The sequence below is a fragment of the Lithobates pipiens genome, unplaced genomic scaffold (genome assembly GCF_037356315.1).
Source record: "Lithobates pipiens isolate NorthernLeopardFrog02 unplaced genomic scaffold, aLitPip1_a1.2 Scaffold_13, whole genome shotgun sequence".
In the NCBI taxonomy this organism is placed as follows: Eukaryota; Metazoa; Chordata; class Amphibia; order Anura; family Ranidae; genus Lithobates; species Lithobates pipiens.
The window spans coordinates 117,348,091-117,360,191 of NW_027507718.1; the positions used below are offsets into that span (position 1 = coordinate 117,348,091).

The following is a 12,101-nucleotide window of genomic DNA, read 5'->3' on the forward strand; positions in this document are numbered from 1 at the left end:
GACAGAAAATGCTGGGCAGAACGCTATAACGGAAATACTGGATGGAATACTGTGACGGAAAAGCTGGACCGCACACTATGTCGGAAATGCTGGACAGAACGCCAATACAGAAATGCTGGACCGAACGTTATGACAGAAATGCTGGGCAGAACGCTAAAACAGAAAAACCGCTGACAGAACGCTATGACAAAAACGCTGGCAGAACGCTAAGACAGAAACGCTGGTAGAACGCTATGACAGAAACGCTGGCAGAGCGCTATGACAGAAATGCTGGCAGAGCGCTATGACAGAAATGCTGGCAGAACGCTATGACAACTCTAGCAGAACGCTATGACAGAAAACGCTGGCAGAAAAATATGACAGAAAACGCTGGCAGAATCCTATGACAGAAACGCTGGCAGAACGCTATGACAGAAACGCTGGCAGAACGCTATGACAGAAACACTGGCAGAATGCTATGACAACGCTGGCAGAACGCTATAACAGAAAACGCTGGCAGAACGCTATGACAGAAAACGCTGGCAGAACGCTATGACAGAAAACACTGGCACAACGCTGCGACAGAAAAAGCTGGCAGAACGCTATGACAGAAAAAGCTGGACTAAATGCTATGACCGAAACCTGGACAGAACGCTATGACAGAAATGCTGGACAGAACGCTATGACAGGAAAGCTGGACCAATTGCTATGACAGAAAATGCTGGGCCGAACGTTATGACAGAAAATGCTGGACAGAACGCTGTGACAGAAATGCTGGACAGAACGCTATGACAGAATTGCTGGACAGAACGCTAAGACAAAAATGCTGGACAGAACGTTGTGACAGAAATGCTGGACCGAACGCTATGACAGAAATGCTGGGCCGAACATTATGACAGAAAATGCTGGAGAGAACGCTGTGACAGAAATGCTGGGCAGAACGCTGTGACAGAAATGCTGGACAGAACGATGTGACAGAAATGCTGGGCAGAACGATGTGACAGAAATGCTGGGCAGAAGCTGTGACAGAAATGCTGGGCAGAACGCTGTGACAGAAATGCTGGGCAGAACGCTGTGACAGAAATGCTGGACAGAAGGCTATGACAACGCTAGCAGAACGCTATGACAGAAAACGCTGGCAGAACCCTATGACAGAAACGCTGGCAGAACGCTATGACAGAAACGCTGGCAGAACGCTATGACAGAAACGCTGGCAGAATGCTATGACAACGCTGGCAGAACGCTATAACAGAAAACGCTGGCAGAACGCTATGACAGTAAACGCTGGCGGAGCGCTATGACAGAAAACACTGGCAGAACGCTATGACAGAAACGCTGGCAGAACGCTATGACAGAAACGCTGGCAGAATGCTATGACAACGCTGGCAGAACGCTATAAAAGAAAACGCTGGCAGAACGCTATGACAGTAAACGCTGGCGAAGCGCTATGACAGAAAATACTGGCAGAACGCTATGACAGAAAAAGCTGGCAGAACGCTATGACAGAAAATGCTGTCAGAAAACGCTGTCAGAAAACACTGGCAGAACGCTATGACAGAAAACGCTGGCAGAAAATGCTATGACAGAACATTGCTGGCGGAAGCTACCACAGAGACACCCGGGCAGAACGCTGACCGCAATAGAAACACCGACCAAAGAAAACAACCAACAAGCAAAAGCAGCAACCTGGGTGGACTGAGATCCTCCGTAACTGCAGCAGAGATGCCAGTCTGCGTTGTGGGGAGGAAAGGAGCAATAGGTGGGTGACAGCCCATCCCCCTTCTGAGCACCAGGACCCACAGAGAGATGCACACTTAGGCAGCCGGCCGGCCGATACCACCCCCCCTCCCCCCCGCCACATGAGCAAGGGGAGAGAGGATCCAGCGGGTGTCCGATCACCAGGCGGGCTCTCGGCAGCTCTGGTGACAGACGTGCACGGGGAGTGGAGCCAGCGGGCGGCCGACCACCCCCCCCCCCGCCGCCATGCGAGCAAGGGGAGAGAGGATCCAGCGGGCGGCCAGGGAGAATCACCAGGGAGAATCAGCCACCACGTGGAGCAACCAGAGCCTGGGGAGAGAGGAGCTGGGGGCGGCCGATCACCCCCCCTCTCCCCCCCACCAGAAGAATCGGCAGGCGGATGGACCACTACACACATGGGGAGAGAGAGGAGCTGGGGCAGCCGATCACCCCCCCTCTCCCCACACTGGAAGAATCGGGGGGTGGGTGGACAGAGCAAACACATGGGGAGAGAGAGGAGCTGGGGGTGGCCGATCACCCCCCCCCCCCCACACCGGAAGATTCGAGGGGCGGACAGAGCATGGCACCTGGGGGGGGGAGAGGAGCTGGGGCGGCCGATCACCCCCCCACCGGAAGAATTGGCAGGCCGCCATGTGGAACATGGTACCTGAGGGAGAGGGCGGGCAGGGAGAGTGGAGGTGGAATATGACAGGAGAATGCACCCCCGCTCCCCACTAGCATGAACGCAGAGAAGTGAGTGGTGGGGGATAGATGAACAGCCCTTCCCCCATGAGCTGCCTCCACCTAGAAAACACCAACCCTGGCCCTGACAGAGGAGGAGGGTTAAATAGTCTCTCAGACTCCTCCCACAAATACAGGCTGGCCTATGGCCAGCCTTCCCACGTACAGTGGTGTGAAAAAGTGTTTGCCCCCTTCCTCATTTCCTGTTCCTTTGCATGTTTGTCACACTTAAGTGTTTCGGAACATCAAACCAATTTAAACAATAGTCAAGGACAACACAAGTAAACACAAAATGCAATTTGTAAATGAAGGTGTTTATTATTAAAGGTGAAAAAAATCCAAACCATCATGGCCCTGTGTGAAAAAGTGATTGCCCCCCTTGTTAAAACATACTATAACTGTGGTTGTCCACACCTGAGTTCAATTTCTCTAGCCACACCCAGGCCTGATTATTGCCACACCTGTTCACAATCAAGGCATCACTTAAATAGGAGCTGCTTGACACAGTAAGGTCCACCAGAAGATCCTTAAAAGCTACACATCATGCCGAGACCCAAAGAAATTCAGGAACAATTGAGAAAGAAAGTAATTGAGATCTATCAGTCTGGAAAGGGTTATAAAGCCATTTCCAAAGCTTTGGGAATCCAGCGAGCCACAGTGAGAGCCATTATCCACAAATGGCGAAGACATGGAACAGTGATGAACCTTCCCAGGAGTGGCCGGCCACCCAAAATTACCCCAAGAGCGCAGCGACGACTCATCCAAGAGGTCACAAAAGACCCCACAACAATCTCCAAGGAACTGCAGGCCTCACTTGCCTCAGTTAAGGTCAGCGTTCATGCCTCCACCATCAGGAAAAGACTGGGCAAAAATGGCCTGCATGGCAGAGTTCCAAGGAGAAAACCACTGCTGAGCAAAAAGAACATCAAAGCTCGTCTCAATTTCTCCACAACACATCTTGATGATCCCCAAGACTTTTGGGACAACATTCTGTGGACCGATGAGACAAAAGTGGAACTCTTTGGAAGGTGTGTGTCCAAGTATATCTGGCGTAGAAGGAACACTGCATTTCATAAAAAGAACATTATACCAACAGTAAAATATGGTGGTGGTAGTGTGATAGTCTGGGGCTGTTTTGCTGCTTCAGGACCTGGAAGACTTGCCGTGATAAAAGGAACTATGAATTCTGCTGTCTACCAAGAGATCCTGAAGGAGAATGTCCGACCATCTGTTCGTGTACTCAAGCTGAAACGAACTTGGGTTCTGCAGCAGGACAATGATCCTAAACACACCAGCAAGTCCACCACCGAATGGCTGAAGAAAAACAAAATGAAGACTTTGGAGTGGCCTAGCCAAAGTCCTGACCTGAATCCTATTGAGATGTCGTGGTATGACCTTAAAAAGGCAGTTCATGCTCGAAAACCCTCTAATGTAACTGAATTAGGACAATTCTGCAAAGATGAGTGGGCCAAAATTCCTCCAGGACGCTGTAAAAGCCTCATTGCACGTTATCGCAAACGCTTGGTTGCAGTTGTTGCTGCTAAGGGTGGCCCAACCAGTTATTAGGTTTAGGGGGCAATCACTTTTTCACACAGGGCCATGATGGTTTGGATTTTTTTTCACCTTTAATAATAAACACCTTCATTTACAAATTGCATTTTGTGTTTACTTGTGTTGTCCTTGACTATTGTTTAAATTGGTTTGATGTTCCGAAACACTTAAGTGTGACAAACATGCAAAGGAACAGGAAATGAGGAAGGGGGCAAACACTTTTTCACACCACTGTATATGCCTAATGCAAATGTATTGCTAAAGCATTTTTGTTATGTGTTGTGCTTACTACTACTATATATTTACCCCATGGGTAGATTAGCCTTCATTTTATTGTGAGTTTTGCAATACATGGATACAATACTTTAAAGGACAGTGAGGCACGGAATGGAGAGACAGAGAAAACAAAGTAATGGAGGGCCGGCAAGGGGGGAGGAGAGACAACTAAAGGGTTAATATGGGTAGGATGTAAAGGGGGAGGAGGCAGGTGGAAATGAAGCTGGAGGTAGGATATAAAGGAGGTAGGCGGGGACTTCCGAGAGCAGTTGTGGGATATAGACAGAGAAGGAGAGGTTTCTACATGCTTCTCCTACCATGGCTGATGTGGATTTGATTCTGGCACGCTTGCAGGCGCCTGTGGCGAGGGGGCCCGAATGCCTACAATCCCAGGTGGCTGCCCTTATCCAGGATGAAGCGGAGGGGTGCTCGGAGGTCCCAGCCTCCCAGCGCCATCCCAGGAGCCCTTTAACTGACCCGTCGGCCCCTCCGGCGAATCGGACAGCAGCTTCTGCCACCGGAGAGACCAGGCGGAATCCTCGCCAAGGGCGGAGCTCGGGGGTGAGGCTATGGGCCATAATGGTGCCCGCTCCTTACCTACGAGGCCAGTGAACAGAGATATAGCGATCCCCCCTCTTCACATGCGGCAGCTGGGGGGGAGATTTGGCGTGGAAGGTGCGGTGCTACATCCGTGGGGGCACTACCAGATGCGGCTGGCGGTTTGGTGGCTCAGGGAGGCCAGAGGGACATGAGGCAAGACAGAAGCAGATGGGCTGGGCCTACCGGGGACTCCACGCGTGCAGGCCTGCACAGTGGGGACACGGAGGGAAGATCCACAGAGAGATGGCAAGCTGCAGCGTGGTCAGAATTCACAGCCTCCAGGCCTGCTTCACCTGGGGGGCTACTAACGCTGATGCTTCCAGCCACGGAAGTGCAGTTGGAGGGTGAAATATTGGGCACAGAAGAGGAGGATCGTCGGGAGATTGTGCCACCAGGAGAAACCGGAGCAGCGGCTGTGGGGAACAGGCCCAGTCAGCCTGTTAAGTTATTTGCTATATCTTCTGTTGCTGTGAATGAGGCACTGCACAGGTTGTTAGGTATGGGAGGCGGGGGGCTTACAGCATAGGGGGGGTTGCACCAGAGGCCAATGTGGTTGTATCATCTGGCCTGTGGGTGGTGGGCAGTCCGTCTGTCACCCCTGGGACAAGGGAGCCAATACAGGAGTTATTGGGGGGCCTGAGGGACATGATCCATTGCTTCGTGGTTAGCCAAGGGGTGCCTCCACAGGTAGCACCATGGGTTGGGGAGCAAACAGAGAAGACAGAGACTGGGGGGACCCCCAGGCCCTGGTGGAGCCCCTGCTATGCCAGCGGGAGGAGTGACAGTGGGTACGGCGGTCGGGGACAAAGCTGGGGAACCAGCAGCTGTGGGAAGGGTGGATGTTGTTAGGTTAGCAAATGCTGCAAAATGTGAAGTTTATGTTTGCTACGAGGGGCCGTTGGGGGCCTATTTGAAGCAAGAGGTCATGGACAAGATCGGCATGGGTGAGTATGTGGGAATCTTCTCATTGTTAACCCTTGATAAATTCAATTTGGATAGGGTCAAAAAGGAGGATGAGGAGAAGAGGAGGAGAACCCAGAACATTGCTTGGCATTGTTCTGCTATATGGACGCTAAAGGTGAGGCTCATATAATGTATGAGAGAACACATGGCTGCGGTATGACGAGCAGTTTAGGCAGGGTAGGGTGGTTCATCTGGCTCTCCGATGAGATCATAAGGATATCAGCCTCTGGATGTGCTTGATGTCTTCGGCTCGGGCCCCGAACCAGTTTTTTCAGGGGGGGCCAGGGGAACACCCGCCTCTGGACTGTCGGCCGGAAATAAATGGGTTGTACGTTGCCAATTTAATGAGGGCTCCTGTAAGTTTGGGGGGTCCTGTCATTTTAAGCATGAGTGCTCCGGATGCGGGGGGGAATCACCCCTTGTTCTGTTGCTTCAAAAAAGGGAAGCGTGCCAGGGACGTTGCTCACAAGAGGGACCACTCCGGTGAAGGAGGTAAGGATGCGACCTTTCCTAAATAGGTACCCAGATAGGGAGGCGGTGAGGTTGTTGGCCGAGGGGTTTTCTGAGGGTTTTAGGATACCATGCTCCCTGTCAGTGGTACCTCCTATGACGCGGAATTTGCGGTCTGCACTACAGAATCCGGGGGTGGTTTCTGAGAAATTGGCTAAGGAGGTGGCATTAGGGTGCATGGGTGGGCCTTTTATGGTTAAACGGCTGCGAGATTTGTTAGTGTCACCTTTGGGAGTGGTGCCTAGGAAGAACCAAATAAGTTTTGCCTTATTCACCACCTCTTGTTTCCAAAAGGGGGGTCTGTGAACGATGCCATTGATTCCAAAGCTTGTACGGTGTCTTATACATCTTTTGGCACTGCTGTTGGGTGGGTTAGGCACTATGGTCAGGGGGCACTCATGGTAAAGTCGGACATTGAATTGGCCTTTCGCTTGCTATCAGTATATCCGCACAGTTTTTGGCTGTTGGGGTGCTGTTGGCAAAAGGAGTTTTATATGGATCAATGTTTGCCCATGATTTGTTCCATTTCCTGCGCCATGTTTAAATTGTTCCACTTGTTCCTGGAATGGGTGGTACGGGATGTGTCTGGCCTGGATTCAGTGATCCATTATCTGGACAATTTCTTGTTCGTGGGGCCTCATTCCTCCAATGTGTGTGCGATTCTCCTGTCTATGTTGGAGCACATTGCGGGTACGTTTGGTGTCCCGTTAGCGGCAGAAAAAACTGAAGGCCGAGTACCGAACTTAGTTTTTTGGGCATCAAGATTGACACCAGAACCATGGATTGTAGGTTGCCGGGGGACAAGGTGGAAGGGCTCAAAGGAAGGTGCACTCCCGAGGTTACAGTCTTTGTTAGGTAAGTTGAATTTTGCGTGTCGCATTATTCCAGAGGGTAGGGTTTTTTGTCGACGGTTACAGCAGGGGTGCAGGCCCCCGAACCCATTTCATTGAATTTACTAGGAAACATAAGGAGGATTTAAACGTTTGGCACACTTTCCTGGAGACGTACAATGGGTGATTGGTTTGGATGGAGGGGCCTGTAAGTATTTTTGATTTTTAGTTGGTTACGGAAGTGGCAGGATCTAATGGTTATGGGGCTTTCTTCCAAAGGCAATGGCGCACAGAGGCTTGGCCTGGGTTTTGGATGGAGGCGGGTTTTACTCGTAACCTGGTACTGTTGGAATTGTTTCCAGTGGTCCTGGCTATGGGGATGTGGGGTACGTCATGTCAGAGCTTGAAGATTAGGTTGAACTGTGACAACATGGGGGTGGTGCAAGTCATGAATCGGATCTCCGTGTCATCTCAGCCGCAATTGCTGCACCACCTAGTGTTGCATTGCTTACAGTTAAACATTTTTATATATGCTATACCAGTGTTTCTCAACTCCAGTCCTCAAGGCGCCCCAACAAGTCATGTTTTCAGGATTTCCCTCAGGTGAAACGGCTGTGGTAATTACTAAGGCAGTGAAACTGGTCAAATCCCCTGTGCAAAATAATGGTAAGCCTGAAAACATGACCTGTTGGGGCGCCTTGAGGATCGGAGTTGAGAAACACTGTGCTATACATATCCCGGGCATTGACAACACTCTGGCTGATTCCCTGTCTCAGTTTCAGTGGGACAGGTTTAGGGAGCTGGCGCCAGCTGCGGAGAAGGAATTCCTTGCCTAGGGTGGCTTTGGAAGATTGCCTTGGAGTTGCAGTGGGATGGATCAGGAGGTCGGTAAGTGGGTCGACTTGGGCGACCTACAATAAGGTATGGAAAGAGTGGTTAGCTTTTACACGTCTGGCAGGAGCCGAGCTGGGTGGGTCTGAGATGAGGTTACTAATAGTGTATTTTGTTTCCAGGCATATGGAGGGAGGAGGGTCAGTGTCTGCCATTGAGTGGAAGCTGGCAGATTTGGCTTTTCTGTTTAAGCTTCAAGGCTTGACGGATTTCGCTAAAGATTTTTGGGTGAGACAATCGGTAAAAGGGTATCATAAGGGTCACTCTCAAAAGATGCTAGGAGGCTCTTTTTTTTTCTTTTTCAATACTGCAGGTCATTTGTGAAAACTTGGGTGGTGGGTGTTCTTCTGGTTATGAGGTACTTTTGTTCAGTGCCGTGTTTTCTACTGCATTTTTTGGAGCCTTTTGAGTGGGGGGCTCACTGAGCATGGCGAGGTGGGTAGAAGGGGGTCTGATGGTACAGGATGTGGGTATCAGGGAAGATAGGGTGGTGTTAAGGTTGCGCAGGTCTAAAATGGACCAGAGAGGTAGAGGGGTGAATGTGCAGCTGTTTACTGGTTCACGGGTTTGTCCGGTAAGGGTGGTGAGGGAATTTTTTAGGGTTCGTCCTGTTGGGGGTGGCCCATTTTTGTTGCATGGGGATGGGACCTTTTTATCTAGGTTTCAGTTCATTGCAGTTTTCCGCAAATGCCTTAGGGTGGCGGGGCTGGATTGTACATAATTCGCCTCACACTCCTTCCACATCGGGGCAGCTACAGAGGCTGCCAGGTGTGGGTTGGATGAGGTGGCTGTAAAAAGGTTTGGGAGGTGGGAATCCAGGAGATTCTCATGTGTGCCTTGAATTGTTAACTGATGGTTTAAAAAACAAAAGAACGGGGGGGGGGGGTGTAGGTCTGGGGGGCGTTGGTTTTTACTTGTCAGTTTTCATGCTTTGTGTGTGTGTGTAGGGGGGGGGGGGGTATGATGTGTTGGTAATTTTTACTATCTATCGTTCTGTAATGTAATTTCAGATGGACATGCATCGTCTGGATCTTAGGGCATTCTTATGTCTTTTGGGGTGCCAGGAGAGCAGATGTTAGGCCAGAAGGCAGGCAACTGGGGATCTTGTGGAGGGAGGCATGCATTAGGTGGTTAGGAATCCCTGGAATGGGATGGAGCAGGGTAGTGCCGGAAGTGCAACGGTATGCTCAGCTAGATAGGCCACCCGATGTGTTGGTTCTACATGTGGGAGGGAACGACATGGGGGTCAGATCCACCAGGGAACTAATTTCAGATGTGAAGTGTGATTTTTTGACACATCGAGCGGCTTTCCCGGGATGGTATTGGTGTGGTTCGACATAGTTGCATGGACCTCATGGTGTATGGCGAGATCGGTGTTCAGGATTAATAAAGCATGAATTAAAGTAAATAAGGCGGTGGGTAGATTAGTTGTCCACAACAGGGGACTGGCAATAAGGCACATGGAGTTCGAGATGAATGTGGGTATTTACCTAGGGGGAGACAGGGGCGGACTGACCATTAGGGCACTCGGGCACCGACTTAGAACCCCATGGCCAGTAGGGGGCCCCATGAGCAGGGACAGTCACACTCTGTTAGAAGGTGTTCTGTGGGTTCTGGGGTTTGTCAGTAGCGGTGTCATTGCTTCTAAATACATAGACTGCCCGGCGATGTATGTATTTAGAAGTTCAGAGTCTTCTTTCTGTCTCACCCCTGTGTTCTCCTGCACACTTGCTCTTTGTACCCATCAGTCAGATCCCCCCTTCAGTGCAGTGTGATGGGAGAACCCAGGGGAGGGACATAGCTACTGCCGACTACTGCACATTATATGCAGGGAGGGAGGTGAGAGAGTGAGGAAAGTTGTCCTGGAGGTAAGCTGCACACACTACAAAGTTTCATGTCAGGAGGACATTTCTGTGGGAACATGTGAAGGGTTAAGTAGGGTGACAAGGAGGGTTGAAATAACAGGTAACTGTGTGTAGGAGCCAGCAGAGATTGCAGCCCCCCCCCCCCCCCAAGCTGACAGGTATCTCCTAAGCAGGCACACTTTATACAAAGCACTATCTATCTACAGACACACCCCCCCATCACTCTGTGTATGTCCCAGATAATGGGAAGTTAATTTATGACCTTTCCATTTAACCCTGTGTTATGCACACTGTACAATGAAAAGTGTACACTCTCCACATAAACTGTAAACATATCATAACACAACGTTCATGGCTATCTGCATGGTACCACAACTGTATGAACACTGATCATTAGAGAACCATCTATGATTATGGCATGTTTTTCACATATCACGTGTAGGGCAGCTCAATAATTTCCAATAAATATTTTTATTGAATATTCAAAAGTAAAACAAGAATATTCTATTTACATATTGAAACAGTGTTGTCACAGAAATGCCTATGTAGGCTTCCAAAATAAAGAATTGCTTAGAGTAAGTTACTATAAGATACTATAGTCAAACTAGAAACTGTTAAGGTGTTTAAACATTTATATAATCCCTGTTTACCCCAACTGGAACTCACTATAAACAAGAGATTGCGGTTTAGTGTAGTAAAAGGAAGAGGAGGGAAGGAAAAAGAGGTAGGCAAGGGAGATGGTTGAAAGTTACCGTAGTCATCAGAATACCTTGGAGAGGATAGTGGTTCAGGAACAAATTTCATAGTTCTTAGAATTTTTCAGAAAATTTGAAGCCCTAGGTGGAACCCTTTTTGTGCGCTAACATTATTTCATAGTGAACCTGAGTATTCTCAAAATAACATCTGCTAGGTTATGGGCTAAGGTAGATTTCCATAGTTCAGTTATGGAGAGTCTTTCGGCTATTAGGATATTAGCAACTATAAATCTATGTTGTGGTGGGTATAGGTCTAGGTTTAGCCCTAATAAGGCTGTTTTCAGGTGTGAGTGTCTTTAAGTTTCTTGTGAGAGATGCGATAAAGGAGGAGATTGTTTTCCAGAAACCAGATAAAGCCTTACATCCCCATAGTGTATGTATTAAATTGCCTGTATAGGTATTTTACATCTCCAGCTGGTGGGGGGTGAGGTGGGAAATATTTTGGAGAGTCTGTATGGGGTCAGATACCAGCGGTTTAATTTTTTTTTGGGTGTTTTCCCAATGTTCAATACATGATGTTGATGTGCTATTGATATGTATGGCTTTTTGCCATTTTCCCATGAGAAGGTTTGAGAAAGGTCTTTCTCACATTTAATCATGTTTGAAGTTTTGGTTTGGAATGGAAAAGATGAAAGGAGCTTATATAAATTAGATATGCCCCTTTTCTTTCTACTTTTATAGGAAGTGAAAAATTCCCATAGTTCAGAAGGGAGTTCTAAAAAAATTTTCAGGATTAAAGTTTTTATTAAAAGTTTTAGCATTAGGATTAAGATTAGTTGTGATTGTGAGTTTATGTTCATTGGTAAATGATGGAAAAAGTTGATTCCCCGTTTAGACCAGGATGTTGTATTAAGACATGCTTTGCAATATTCAATTACTCTTAATGGTATTGGAATATGGGGTGGGGTGTTTATTGAGTGCAATTTCGATAAAGTAAACTTCCATGCTGCTAAGGTAGATTTAATTGTTAGGAAGTTGGGTATGTTTTTTTTTGGTAAAATGTAATGAGCTATGGATAATGAAAATAAATAATTTCCTCTTGTTATTTCCCGTTCAATGTTCAACCACAGTTTTTCATTAGAGTGCCTAAACCAGAATCTCATTTGGTCTAGAAGTGTGGTGTAATAATACAGACGCATATCAGGGAGGTTCATGCCTCCTATGGATTTAGTCATATTCATAATTGATAAAGCAATCCTTGTTTTTTTTTCCCATCCAGATCAAGTTGTTTAATTTTGAGTTGATTTGTGTGAAGAACTTTGTAATGGGATTGGTAGGGATCAGAAGTAATATAGGATCTTCGGCAATATTTGCATTTTAAATGCTGCTATCCTTTCAATCCAGGATAGCTGAGTTTTTTTTATCAATTGTATATCTTGGTTAATTTGGGCTAATAGAGTGGG

General features: G+C 48.2%; 1 protein-coding gene across 1 annotated transcript in view; it reads right to left on the minus strand.

Annotated features, from left to right (window-relative positions):
- YJEFN3 (YjeF N-terminal domain containing 3) overlaps positions 1-12,101 on the minus strand; it is a 358,972-nt gene that overhangs the window by 151,313 nt on the left and 195,558 nt on the right. The gene's annotated exons all lie outside the window — the stretch shown is intronic.